The sequence below is a fragment of the Myxocyprinus asiaticus genome, chromosome 41 (genome assembly GCF_019703515.2).
Source record: "Myxocyprinus asiaticus isolate MX2 ecotype Aquarium Trade chromosome 41, UBuf_Myxa_2, whole genome shotgun sequence".
Lineage (NCBI taxonomy): Eukaryota > Metazoa > Chordata > Actinopteri > Cypriniformes > Catostomidae > Myxocyprinus > Myxocyprinus asiaticus.
The window spans coordinates 24320858-24335024 of NC_059384.1; positions in this window are offsets into that span (position 1 = coordinate 24320858).

A 14167-nucleotide genomic window follows, 5' to 3' on the forward strand; every position below is an offset into this window, starting at 1 on the left:
TTAAAAACTTTTGTCCACCAAATCAAAGTCAGGTGGTGTAACCAACATGCAAAAAAAACAAAAACAAAAAAAACATGAAACAGAGAGGACCCATATAGACCCCCATGACTGTGTGTGAAGTTTTTTAAACAAATCAAATATTTTGAATTTTTTATGAAAATTTACATTTTGTTCAGGTCAAATGGAGGCCTACTCTTGACTCTATATAGGACAAGCGGCTTTAGAACATGGATGGATGGATGAAATGGAGACCTTTTAATTAATGGTTACACCAATACACCACTGAACATTTTTAACCTCGTGCGACCCCACGTACACATGCGTGTACATTGTATTTTGGCTATACGCAATGCATAATTAAATGAAATTTAGACCAAATAAATACTGTTCAAACTCTTTAAACAGCATGCCGTTGAAGTTCTTCTACAGTGCAGAGCTGACACAAGTGCCTCTGGTAAGAAACTTCTTTACATTTGTTTATTGAAACCTGTTTGGGTGTAAAGAGTAGCGTCTCTAGTTTGGTTTGATATGCCGCTTTAAAAACTGCATTTATTTTTCACGTGTGAGCGCTATGATAAACATGATGTCCACATACGTGTATTGTGGTACATTATTCCCACAAAAGTTTGTTATTTTAAAAAACTTTCCACATTAACACATCTATGTGTCATTTTGCTTCATTATAATATACATTTTGTTATATTTGATTTAGTTTTCTTTGAGAAATACGATTCATTAATGTTAGTACATGCATTCCTATATTCACTGTGCATTTTCACATTGAGAATCAATGGGTTCATCAAAAAGCTAAAACATTTTGCTTTCAGAGGCTTTATATGAAGTTAGGATGAAAATAAGGTGCATTTCGAGCTGTTCTGAAACCAGTACTGACAGACAGTTCACTGGAGGTTAAGTCATTCACTAAGTAGGGAGAAGGGAGCAAGGGGGACATCCTATATCTTTCTATGCAGTAAGTCCATTCACTCCTAAAGATCTGACCAAAAGTTCAGTTTCAGGCTTCAGATGTTTGGCAGACATGAGACTATGGTAATCACTACATAGATTTAGAATTTTGATGTGACTGGATGATGCTGGCCATTATTTTGAATCAGAATTATTTATTCAGCTTTACAGAAAATCAGCTGTAATGTCTCAAAAACGTAATATGTGTGGACATCATTTTTTAGGAAAAATATTTACTATATATATATATATATATATATATATATATATATATATATATATAGTTTTTTTTCTTCTCACTAGTGCTACTAGTTATAAATCAAAAAGGGAAATGAAAAAGGCAACCAGCAGTCACGGTTGGGTCTCGGAAGGTGAAGTCATTAATCAATTTTTGGTAGAAAATTATATAAATGTTTGAAACCAACAACAGTAGACTTTAAAAAGATTTCTTATTCTTGTCAACTTGGACAACCTCATGTGTCAATGACCAACAGCCTACTAAATGGCCACTACGTATATTTTCCCACATACAGACAAACACACTCTCATACAGAAACACAAAACATCCCAAAAATTGAAATATTGATCCAAGCTGAAAAAGAAATATGTGACATCATTTGTTATCTGCCACACAACTTAATCAAGAAGAGTAGAAAAAAAGAGGCCTAACATACTAGCATACTATACAGATATGACAGAAATCCATAATCCTTCCCTATATACGTTCATGAAGTTATATCACATTACTTGACAAATATGTCAAATGAAACACATTTGACTGGTTTTTCAGCTTGAACCAATCCTGTCATTTATGAATTGGTAGCCAATAATATAGCTCATACGGCTGCTTGTTTGCTTTGCTTTTTGTTGAAAAGCTTGAGCAGGGATTACCAGATGGTTCACAGACTAAGGTTTCTCATCTTGAAGTGTTTAGTCTTGAGCCTAGTAAACACTCCACAAAGGAGAGATTATTGAGTACTAATCCACCGTATGCTCAAAGGCTACAAAGGAGAAGACCTCTCTCACTTCTAAAGTTTGAAACAGCCCGCTCAAGAGTCGAATACTCTCTCTTTATCCCAGCAAAGAGCAAAATGTGGTGATATTATCTTTCTCTTTTTGCGTCTCCTTTCTACCCCTCTTGTAATATCGGGATCTCTCCTTGCACTCCTCCTCTTGCTGCTGGAGGTATATCTGGTGTCTATGAGTAAGCCATTAGTGTGTTCGACCGATAAAGGGTGCGCTCTCTGCCACTTAACCCGCCCCAAAATCGGTAAAGGGATATTTGTGTGATTATTTTGAAGCTGTCAGAAATAATAAACGCAAAACTGAATCCACTTCAGCTAGTTAAGTAATTTTCTGACTGATAGTATCCCGCGGGGGATTCCATACCGCTTCTGAAATGACAGCATAATGAAAGTGGTATGCAAGTTCTCCCTTATCGACAGGGATTAGAGAGGAGTAATGAAAAGGAGGGGTTGCTGAGCCTTGTGTGGCATGAATTTGATTATCTAATGGATGACGGTGGAAAAGCGTGCTAATTTCATAAAGCGTGAGACCTTTCTACACCCCTGGCTCCTCTCAACTTCTCTTCTTATTCATCTGTTTTACTCTCAGACTCTCTTCATTTTTCTTTTGTATCATTTCCCTCACTCTTTATTTCTCATTACATTGAAGAAATGCCCCACAGAGATTATTATGCACATTAGTATCTCTATGTACGAATGCAGTGTGTGCAAGCGTGCACAATTTAATCCCTCTGTTTTTCAGCATTCTTTCTTTTGCAGTCTTTCCTTCTGTACTGATATTGCCTACACTGTCCTTCAGACACAAAAAATAAATAATAAAAACACTCAAGGCGATTATCAATATTCAGATTCAATATAAGTGTATTTCATGCCTGGACTTTTTCTTTGTTGCCGCAAGAATGTGGGTCACTTCTACCAGCAACTCAAATCAAACTTTTTGAGCAACCGCTGGAAATCTTATTTCACGCTCGTACTGATAGGAAGTATTTGAATATTGGGTCAAAGAGTGGTCGTTTAATTCTCTTACAGAGAGAACTTGTGCATATTTGTGTCTTTTGCCATTTTAGTGAGAACAATACTTCAAATGAGCACCCCAAATTACCAGACGCCCTTGAAATCATAAAATTAGGAACCATGTAATTATTTATTACTCTCATGAAAACTCGTAATAATTTGTGCAAGATGGTGAAATCACAAGATATCATACGGCTTGGCTCATATGAAAAGAAATGACTTTTAGTCCCATACAGACCAACCAATTAACAAACAGAATTTCAAATTGATACAATACAGGCATCCAATTTGAGCAAACCTACAGTTCAACACTTTATTTTATTAAAGGAAACATCAGAACAAATTTGGTTACTATTTCATTGGCGTAGAATTGGGCAGGGATGAGGAGATGCAATGCTTTGAAGGGGGTGAACTGTCCCACCCGATCTTTCCTTGTTTATAATTTTTAATCAACATTGAATTTTTTTTTTAGTATTTAGTATGCATGAATGTGAGTCTGTCTTAATCAGACCAAAAAACTGCAGTTCCCCTTCCGTTGCACAAGTCAGTAACACCCAACTGGTGGCTGTGTCCGAAAACTGGAAAATGCTGCCTTCAGAGGCTGTATACGAAGGTAGGATGAAATAAGGTTCTTTTCAAATTGTTCTAAGACCAGTTTCAATAAAAGTTCCATTAAGTTGACTATGTGTGGGTATTGAGGTGTGGGGGGTGCATCTTCTTTTTGATCACAATAGCCAGAACTACATTGAGTTGATCAACTGAGTTATTAGCTCCAATAAAAGATTCTCGTTCTGATGCTGTGATGCTTGATGAATCACATGTCTTAGTCTACAGATCCACTACACAAACTCCTCTCGCTGAAAGGCAAACTAAAATCCCTCAGGAGCTTCTATCAATTGGAGAATTGCTATCAATATTTCATCAAACTGCAGTCTGTTTATGGTCAATATCAAAGACTTAACTCCTGTTTAAAAGCAAACCTAGGCTTTTTGTGTTGGGTCCTTAACATTTCAAGGGGGTAACTATACCTTAAAAACACAGCTCTGTGTAAGGATAAGTATTAAAAACTCTAAAAACATGACTGCAACTTTAGGACAAAAAGGAGAGGGTGTTCTCAGAGGTAAAGCCTCACATTCTTCTTATATATGACAACAAATGAAGGAGAGATCCCGATATTACAAGAGGGATAGAAAGAAGACGCAAAAAGAGAAAGATAATATCACCACATTTTGCTCTTTGCTGGGATAAAGAGAGAGTATTCGACACTTGAGCGGGCTGTTTCAAACTTTAGAAGTGAGAGAGGCCTTCTCATTTGTAGCCTTCGAGCATACGGTGGATTAGTACTCAATAATTTCTCCTTTGTGGAGTGTCATATATAAGGTAACATGAAGACATTATCGTAATATTTCCAGAAAACAACTGTACAAATTCTTCAACACTCACTGAGCACTGTAATAGTTTCACTGTGGTCTTCTGCTGTTGTAGCCCATCCGCCTCAAGGTTCAACGTGTTGTGCATTCTGAGATGCTATTCTGCTCACTACAATTGTACAGAGTGGTTATCTGAGTTACCATAGCCTTTCTGTCAGCTTGAACAAGTCTGGCCATTCTCCGTTGACCTCTCTCTTCAACAAGGTGTTTCCGTCCACAGAACTGCCGCTCACTGGATGTTTTTTGTTTTTGGCATCTGAGTAAAGTCTAAAGACTGTTGTGTGTAAAAATCCCAGGAGATCAGCAGTTACAGAAATATTCAGGACAGCCCGTCTGGCACTAACAATCATGCCATGGTCCAAATCACTGAGATCACATTCTTTCCTTATTTTCATATGGTTGATATGAACAATAACTGAAGCTCCTGATCAAAGTTGAATATGAAAGTCCATGACAATGCACAGAGGAAAACTGTATAGCTCAGAGGTTGCTCTTTCATAACTCAGGAGACTTCTTGGAATTATGTTTCAATTACAGTATTAATTCTGTCCCGTATGTTTCTATTAAAATAGAAATAAATAGTAAAATTGTTGACAAACAGTAAGAATAAAGAGCTACAAAATTAATGTGGATAGCTTAACTCAGAAAACTTGATGTGACATGTTGGAGGTTATTTTGAAATCTCTAACATTTGTTTGGACTTTTGGTTTCTCAGGAGAAAAATCTGAATACTTTAGGAAAAGTTTGAATTTGTTTTCTGTTAAATCCCATTTCTTTCTAGGAGAAACAAGTGAGATATTAAGGAGATCTGATTTGTGTTTTTTCTTTCCAATGGGTGTGTGTCTTAGAATAATGAGCAATAACTTTTCTTTTCAAACGGTATTCAGACTGCTGTTTTGACACCAACATAGGCCAAGGCGAAAAGTTAAGTCACATATCACTAAAGCTCACACATCTCTAAAGCACATTTCAAAAGTCTTGCTAAGTCCTGTTATTAAAGACAGGAATAAAAACCATGAAAAACAGCTGTTTGAATCAACAGCTTAGAAAAAACAGATATCCAGTGAGATCAGCAGAACATTTTCAAAGCTTGAAAAGAGCATAGAATAGCACGCTTTCATAACACTATTCAAGATTTCACACAGTTAAGTTCTGAAGTATTGTATAAAGAATAGTTTGAGTTCTCAACTACATACACAATAGTCTGGAGTGGCTGTGCCATAGTCCATTGTTATTTGTGGTCTCCAGTGTGTCGGACCACAGAGGAATCTTACACTCATCATCACATCTGTGTGTGTGTGTGTGTGTGTGTGTGTGTGCTTGGAGGAGGACAGTGACAAATGACACCCGTCGTCCATCACACACTTATCACAGTGCTGGTAACACACACACGGGCGGCAGCATGACTGAGATGAAATGGGAATGTTAGAGAGATATTCTATAAATGGAGGGGATGAGGAGATGAGGAAGGATAAGAACAGAACTGCGGTTTGGAATGACACTTCTAGAGATGGCTCAGCATCCAGGTTAACTAGCTGAGAGCTTATGAAAAGTGTTGGGGAACATAATATCACTCCATCCTGAAAACCAAAAAGAAGATAGCGATGACAGAGAAATTCAAGGAATGGGGTGAAAGAGGAGAATGGCCTTCATCTTTAACCTCAGATAACCCTTGAATCCAAATATATATATGCTCACATACAAAATCTGAACATGCGCAAGACAGAGAACTAAAAGAATATTTCACCAAAACGTTTAAATTCTGTCATCAGTTATGCACCCTCATTTTGTTTCAAAAATGTAATGCTTTCTTCTGTGCAACACAAATGGAATGTTCACGCTAATGTTCTCCATATGAAAATATGCAGAAACGCTTAGTGACCAGGGTCTGTCAAGGCCCAGAAATGAAGAAAAAGCACCATTAAATAATATGAATGTTGGGGGCCTGGGTAGCTCAGGGAGTAAAGATGCTGACTACCACACCTGGAGTCATGAGTTCGAATCCAGGGTGTGCTGAGTGACTCCAGCCAGGTCTCCTAAGCAACCAAATTGGCCTGATTGCTAGGGAGGGTAGAGTCACATGGGGTAACCTCCTCGTGGTAGCTATAATTTGGTTCTCGCTCTCGGTGGGGCGCGTGGTGAGTTGTGCATGGATGCCGCAGAGAACAGCATGAAACCTCCACACGCACTATGTCTCTGCGGTAACACGCTCAACAAGCCACGTGATAAGATGCATGGATTGATGGTCTCAGATGCGGAGGCAATTGAGATTCGTCCTCTGAAACCCTGATTGAGTCACTACACCACCATGAGGACTTAGAGTGCATTGGGAATTGGGCATTCCAAATCGGGGAGAAAAATAAATAAGTAAATAATTAGATTAAAAATAATAATATGAATGTTGTCCATACGACTTGAACGCAATATTCCAAGACTTCTAAATCTAAATGTTAGCTTTGTGTGAAGAACAGAGGGAAATTTAAGTCATTAGGGTACAATGGGGCTACAGGCAACCCTTAAAGAAAACATGCCTTTTCTGGTTGCAGAGTGTATCAAGATTTTAAAAAATGCCACAAAAGATTGATGGAGCAATATAATTTGTGTGAAAAGAAGTAATAATTGAAGGTTGATCTGATTCAAATTTAATCTACTTGAACAGAATAAAAATGTTCTCTCAAAATAAATGATAATATCAGGGATTCACATTACCTACATAAATTTGCTACATTTTAAAAGTTATTAAATGTTAAATAAATAAGATTTCCTTAAAATTGTCATGAAACAGAGGTTGCAATCAACTTTTGTTCTGTATTGTGAAAAATGTATGGCGGGGACTTGATTTTATTCTTTGGTTGTTAATTGAATTGTAAAAAGTGGGTGTTACATACTGGAATGGAAGCAGACCTGCAAAATTGGGAGTTTGCAGATGACACACTTTAGCCCCATTGTACCCTGTAACAACTTAAATTAAGTAAATAATGACTTAAATTTCAGCCTTTTCATCACACAAATCTATTGTGCATCTTTAGAAAACTTGGTATATAGCACACATGTTGTTCTTTTTTTTTTTTTTTTTTCCTTTTTGGAGCTTGATAGCCCATGGTCACTATATTCCTTTTTTTGTACAGAAATGAGCAGCGTGAACCATTCTTCAAACCACCTCCTTTTCTGTTCCACAGAAGAAAGTCACAGGGATTGGAACAACATGAGGTTGAACAAATGATGACAGACATTTTAGGTGAACTATTCCTTTAAGCCACAAGCACATAAAAAAAAAAAAAAAAAAAATAGACAAACATACAAACCCCACACATAAACAATCGTGCTTGCCCACACACATACTCTGGGGAGATGTGTAATGAATGGGATGCTCAGAGACACAGGTGCTGCTCCACTTTTGAAATACGCTCTCCTCATAGCTCTTAGGCTGCCCTCCGCACTGTTTCTCTCTCCTGTGTAACTGACCTGATAGTGAGAGAAAAAAAACAAAAAAAGAGTAAGGTAGTCGAAGGCAGAGAGAAATATGCTATGAACATAAAAACTAAAGCCTTATTAGCCCTTACACACCTGTGCTGTTGGTAGTGGTCTTTTGTTTTCCACTGTTGTCCATTTTTGAAAGGTGTAGTCCAACCTGAATACTTAATACAACACTAGGTGTCGCTATTATTGCTCAATTTAGCTGCTGTTATTATTTTAGTCCTAGGCTTAACGCTTCCACCATATAAAGTGCAGCAGTCGCCATCTATTGGACAACAATGTGAAATGCATTCTCTTCCTCGAGATCAGTTCGAGCATTTTGTGGATTGGGGATTTTGTGAAAAATCATGGCACATATACAGGTGCATCTCAATAAATTAGAATGTCGTGGAAAAGTTCATTTATTTCAGTAATTCAACTCAAATTGTGAAACTCGTGTATTAAATAAATTCAGTGCACACAGACTGAAGTAGTTTAAGTCTTTGGTTCTTTTAATTGTGATGATTTTGGCTCACATTTAACAAAAACCCACCAATTCACTATCTCAAAAAATTAGAATACATCATAAGACCAATAAAAAACATTTTTATTGAATTGTTGGCCTTCTGGAAAGTATGTTCATTTACTGTATATGTACTCAATACTTGGTAGGGGCTCCTTTTGCTTTAATTACTGCCTCAATTCGGCGTGGCATGGAGGTGATCAGTTTGTGGCACTGCTGAGGTGGTATGGAAGCCCAGGTTTCTTTGACAGTGGCCTTCAGCTCATCTGCATTTTTTGGTCTCTTGTTTCTCATTTTCCTCTTGACAATACCCCATAGATTCTCTATGGGGTTCAGGTCTGGTGAGTTTACTGGCCAGTCAAGCACACCAACACCATGGTCATTTAACCAACTTTTGGTGCTTTTGGCAGTGTGGGCAGGTGCCATATCCTGCTGGAAAATGAAATCAGCATCTTTAAAAAGCTGGTCAGCAGAAGGAAGCATGAAGTGCTCCAAAATTTCTTGGTAAACGGGTGCAGTGACTTTGGTTTTCAAAAAACACAATGGACCAACACCAGCAGATGACATTGCACCCCAAATCATCACAGACTGTGGAAACTTAACACTGGACTTCAAGCAACTTGGGCTATGAGCTTCTCCACCCTTCCTCCAGACTCTAGGACCTTGGTTTCCAAATGAAATACAAAACTTGCTCTCATCTGAAAAGAGGACTTAGGACCACTGGGCAACAGTCCAGTTCTTCTTCTCCTTAGCCCAGGTAAGACGCCTCTGACGTTGTCAGTGGTTCAGGAGTGGCTTAACAAGAGGAATACGACAACTGTAGCCAAATCCCTTGACACATCTGTGTGTGGTGGCTCTTGATGCCTTGACCCCAGCCTCAGTCCATTCCTTGTGAAGTTCACCCAAATTCTTGAATCGATTTTGCTTGACAATCATAAGGCTGCGGTTCTCTCGGTTGGTTGTGCATCTTTTTCTTCCACACTTTTTCCTTCCACTCAACTTTCTGTTAACATGCTTGGATACAGCACTCTGTGAACAGCCAGCTTCTTTGGCAATGAATGTTTGTGGCTTACCCTCCTTGTGAAGGGTGTCAATGATTGTCTTCTGGACAACTGTCAGATCAGCAATCTTCCCCATGATTGTGTAGCCTAGTGAACCAAACTGAGAGACCATTTTGAAGGCTCAGGAAACCTTTGCAGGTGTTTTGAGTTGATTAGCTGATTGGCATGTCACCATATTCTAATTTTTTGAGATAGTGAATTGGTGGGTTTTTGTTAAATGTGAGCCAAAATCATCACAATTAAAAGAACCAAAGACTTAAACTACTTCAGTCTGTGTGCATTGAATTTATTTAATACATGAGTTTCACAATTTGAGTTGAATTACTGAAATAAATGAACTTTTCCACGACATTCTAACTTATTGAGATGCACCTGTAGAAGTATTTTAAATGGTTAGTCAGATCCTGAAATTATTTGATCTTTTTTGGCAGTAAGATAAAAAGTGGATACTAAAAGCAATTTAAATACATTTTAAAACAGACCATCTACACAGTTGTGAGTTTAAGGAGGGTAACCCATGTGTCTTCCAGTTTCACTACCACCTACATACTTCACACACATAAAACCAGCAAAGGAGGTCTGATGTTGAGCTCTTGTCAGTGCAGGCATAAAAACACGTGCAGCATGGTTGAAAAGGACCACATGAAGGACTTATGTGGCTCCAAAAGAGCCAGAGAATTTGCAAAGTGTGTGTCACTCGAGTTCCATCTCGACTTACCGAAAACAAAGCCGTTGCAGGCCAGTTGGAAAACATATGCCATTTAAACAAGATAGTATAATAGGAGCACTCATTTTGTTTAGCCCCCATAAACACATTACTGTATATAATGCGTGGCAAAAGAACTTTGAAATATTATTGCATTTTATTTACTGGATGTTTATTTACTGGATGTCTCAGTTTTTGGTAAATGCACTATTGAAGTGTTAATGAATGAAATATTCTGAAATGACCTAATTAGCATCTCTGGTGTACAGCATTCTCTTTATCTTTATCTCATTATCTTTATATAGTATATATTTTACAAACACTTTTTAACTTTTAAAGGTGAAAGGTGTGTGATCATGCACCTCAGAGCAGAGGGGCTCAAAAAAAAAAAAAAAGAAAGTTCTAGAAAGGTTTACATAAATCAGTCATTCACTACATGCTGTCACTACAGTTTTCTGTGTAGTGCACAGTGGCGCAGCTATAGCATTAGCACGCATACGGAACGTTGTTGACATGATTGACAGTTTCCTGTCGCGAGAAGAAAGTGAAGCAGAGAAAGTGAGGTGAGTAAGTTCTTTAAGTGAGAGAGAGAGAGAGAGAGAGAGATGGTGGGGTGGTAAGACACAGAGAGCAGTACAACAAATGTTACAGGAGAAGCTGTGGTCTCACCTAGTACCTCAACAACATCATACTTGTTTATCTCTTGCTTTGGAAAAAAATATGTTATATATGCCACAGAGCAAAACATGAAACCACATTTTCTAAAAATTGCAAAGAATTTTGAATGTTGTAAAAAATACTCTTGTTTAAACTAAAAATTATTATAGGCCTCATCACTGCAACATAATTTATGTTATTTTAAAAATTAAATCAAGTTTCACAGTTGTTCCTTTATTTTGATCGTTTTAAATGGCTAAGCTTAAACGGGTATTTCACCCAAAAATGAAAAATGTGTGACTTTCTTTCTTCTACTGAACACAAAGATTTTAATAAGATTGTGTAGGTCCTCACAATGCAAGTGAATGGTGGCCAGAACTTTGAATGTCCAAAAAGCACATAAAGGCAGCATAAAAGTAATCCATACGACTCCAGTGGTTAAATCCATATCCTTAGATGCGATATGATAGGTGCAGATCAATATTTGAGTCCTTTTTACAATAAATTCTCCTCCCTGCCCAGTTGGTGGCGATATGCGCAAAGAATGTGAATCGCCAAAAACAAAGAAGAATGTGGAAGTGAAAGTGAAGATTTATAGCTATACCCTCTGCCCTCTCCAACAACTTCTCCGTCTCTCATACCCCTCTGCATACTGGTAGGGATGGGTCATTCCAAACAACTGCACATTTTCACCACTCTCCTCACTATGCAATAATAACTCATTTTAATTTCATGCTATTACTACAATGCAACCTACAAAAATCCATGTTGTTATCATATATCGCCCTCCAGGTCAGCTGGCTAACTTTCTTGAGGAGCTGGATGTCCTGGTATCCTCCTTCCCTGAAGATGGCAGCCCACTTGTGGTTCTTGGTGAATTCAACATAAACCTTAACAAGCCCCCAGGTCACTGAACTTCATGCTCTTCTGGCCTCGTTTGACCTGCTATGCAATACTGCAACGTACAGATCAGGCAACCTGCTGGATCTCATTTTTACACGTAACTGTACTGCTAACAATGTTCTTGTTATCCCTTTACATGTTTCTGATCACTTCTTTGTTCAATTTAATGTGACAATTCCATCTAGACTAGCACATACCCCACTGGTTTCCTTTCGTCATAACCTCTGGTCTCTCTCACCCACCCGCCCGCCTTTCCACTGCTGTTTCTACCTCTCTTCCCTGGCTAAATAATTTTTCCTCTCTGGATGTAAACACTGCTACAGACACTCTTTGCTCCACTTTAACAACCTGTCTAGACAGCATCTGTCCTCTCTCCTCCAGGCCAGCAAGTATGACACCCCCCAACCTGTGGCTCTCTGATGTTCTTCATGAACATCAGGCTGACCTCGGGGTGGCTGAGATGAGATGGCGGAAATCGAAATATCCTGAAGATCTAAGTAAGTATCAGTCTCTGCTTGCTTCCTTCTCTGATAATGTTGCATCTGCAAAAACTTCCTGTTATCAGAACAAGATTAACAACACTACAGACACTTGCAGCCTATTTCGGACATTTAACACACTCCTCTGTCCTCCCCCTCCACCTTCCCCCACCTCGATGACAGCAGACAGCAATTTTTTACTGATAAGGCTGTATGTTCTAGGCACCACACCCTCTAAAACACCCATCTCCTGTATGCAGCTCTTCTCTCTCTGTGTTCTCTTCTTTACTGACAGTAAGGTCTCTAAACTCCTTCTGTCTAACCACCCCACCACCTGCCCAATTGACCCTATTCCTTACCACCTTCTCCAAGCCATCTCTCCGTCCATCCTACTTGCACTCACACCCATAATTAACTCTTTACAGGCACTTTTCCTACTGCATTTTAGCAGGCTTGAGTAACTCCACTGCTTAAAAAACCTGAACTTAACCCCACACAAGTAGAAAATTACGGACCAGTTTCTCTCCTCCCATTCATGGTGAAAACACTCAAAAGGGTAGTTTTCAATCAGATCTCAGCTTTTCTCTCACAGAACAAGCTGCTAGACAACGAGTCAGGCTTCAAAAGTGGATATTCCACCAAGACTGCCCTGCTGTCTGACACCGAATTGCTAAAACAAGAGAGAACTGGCTCCAAATTATCTGTTCTCATTCTGCTGGACCTATCTGCAGCATTTCACACAGTCAACTATCAGATCCTCCTGTCCACCCTCTCTATTCTGGAAATCACAGGAACTGTGCTTAGTTGGTTCAAGTGCTATCTCTAAGGTAGGTCTTTCAAGATAGCTTGGAGAGGTAGGGTGTCCAAATCACATCAGCTACTTCCTGGTGCACCTCAGGGCTTGGTGCTTGGGCCACTTCTCTTCTCTATATACACAACATCAATGGGACCCATCATTCAAGCACATAGGTTTCCTTACCATTTCAATGGTGATGACATGCAGCTCTACTTGTCCTTCCAGCCTGATGACCCCACAGTAAATGCTTGGATCTTGGCCTGCTTGGCAGATATCTCGTCCTGGATGAAGGAACACCACCTTCAACTCAGCCTAGTGAAGACCAAGCTCCTTGTCTTTACAGCCAACCCTGCTGTGGAACGCAACATCACTGTTTAGCTTAGTTCATCTACAATAAGTCCATCCAAAACGGTCAAAATCTAGGGGTAACCATCGACAACCAACTCAATTTCACCAACCACATCTCATAAACAGCCCGGTGATATAGATTTACACTCTACAACATCAGGAAGATAAGACCTTCCTCTCTGATCATGCCACACAACTTCTTGTTCAGTTGCTTGACATATCTATACTGGATATAGCTGGCCTTCCTGCACAGCTGGCCTTCAATTAACCCAAGCGCATCTTACACCCCTCCTTGTCTGTCTACCCTGGCTGCCAGTTATTGAACATATCAAGTTCAAGGCACTTTTGCTGGCATAGAGAACAGTCAGTGGGTCTGCTCCAGCTTACATAAAATTATTCCTGCAGAGCTATGTTCTGACCAGAAGGCTGCAAATGAAGGCCGCCTTCTGATACCAACACAGAGGCACCAAATCACTTTCACAGACTTACGTCTTCACTGTTCCTTGATGGTGGAACAACCTTCCCAACTCCATTCGTGAAGCAGACTCCCTCTCAGACTAAATACACTACTTTTTTGTGAGCACTTGACATACACTTAAATAAAAAATTTGTAATAATAATTTTAAAAATTCTCATTGCACTCTAATCTCCATCTTGGCTAATACTTTTCTGATGCAACTGAAACTTTGTAATGCTGCACTCTTTGTGTTATCTGTCTCCTTAAGACGAATCACTAAAATTGTATCCTTTCTCATTTTGTAAGTCACTTTGGATAAAAGTGTCTGCTAAATGAATAAAAGTGAATG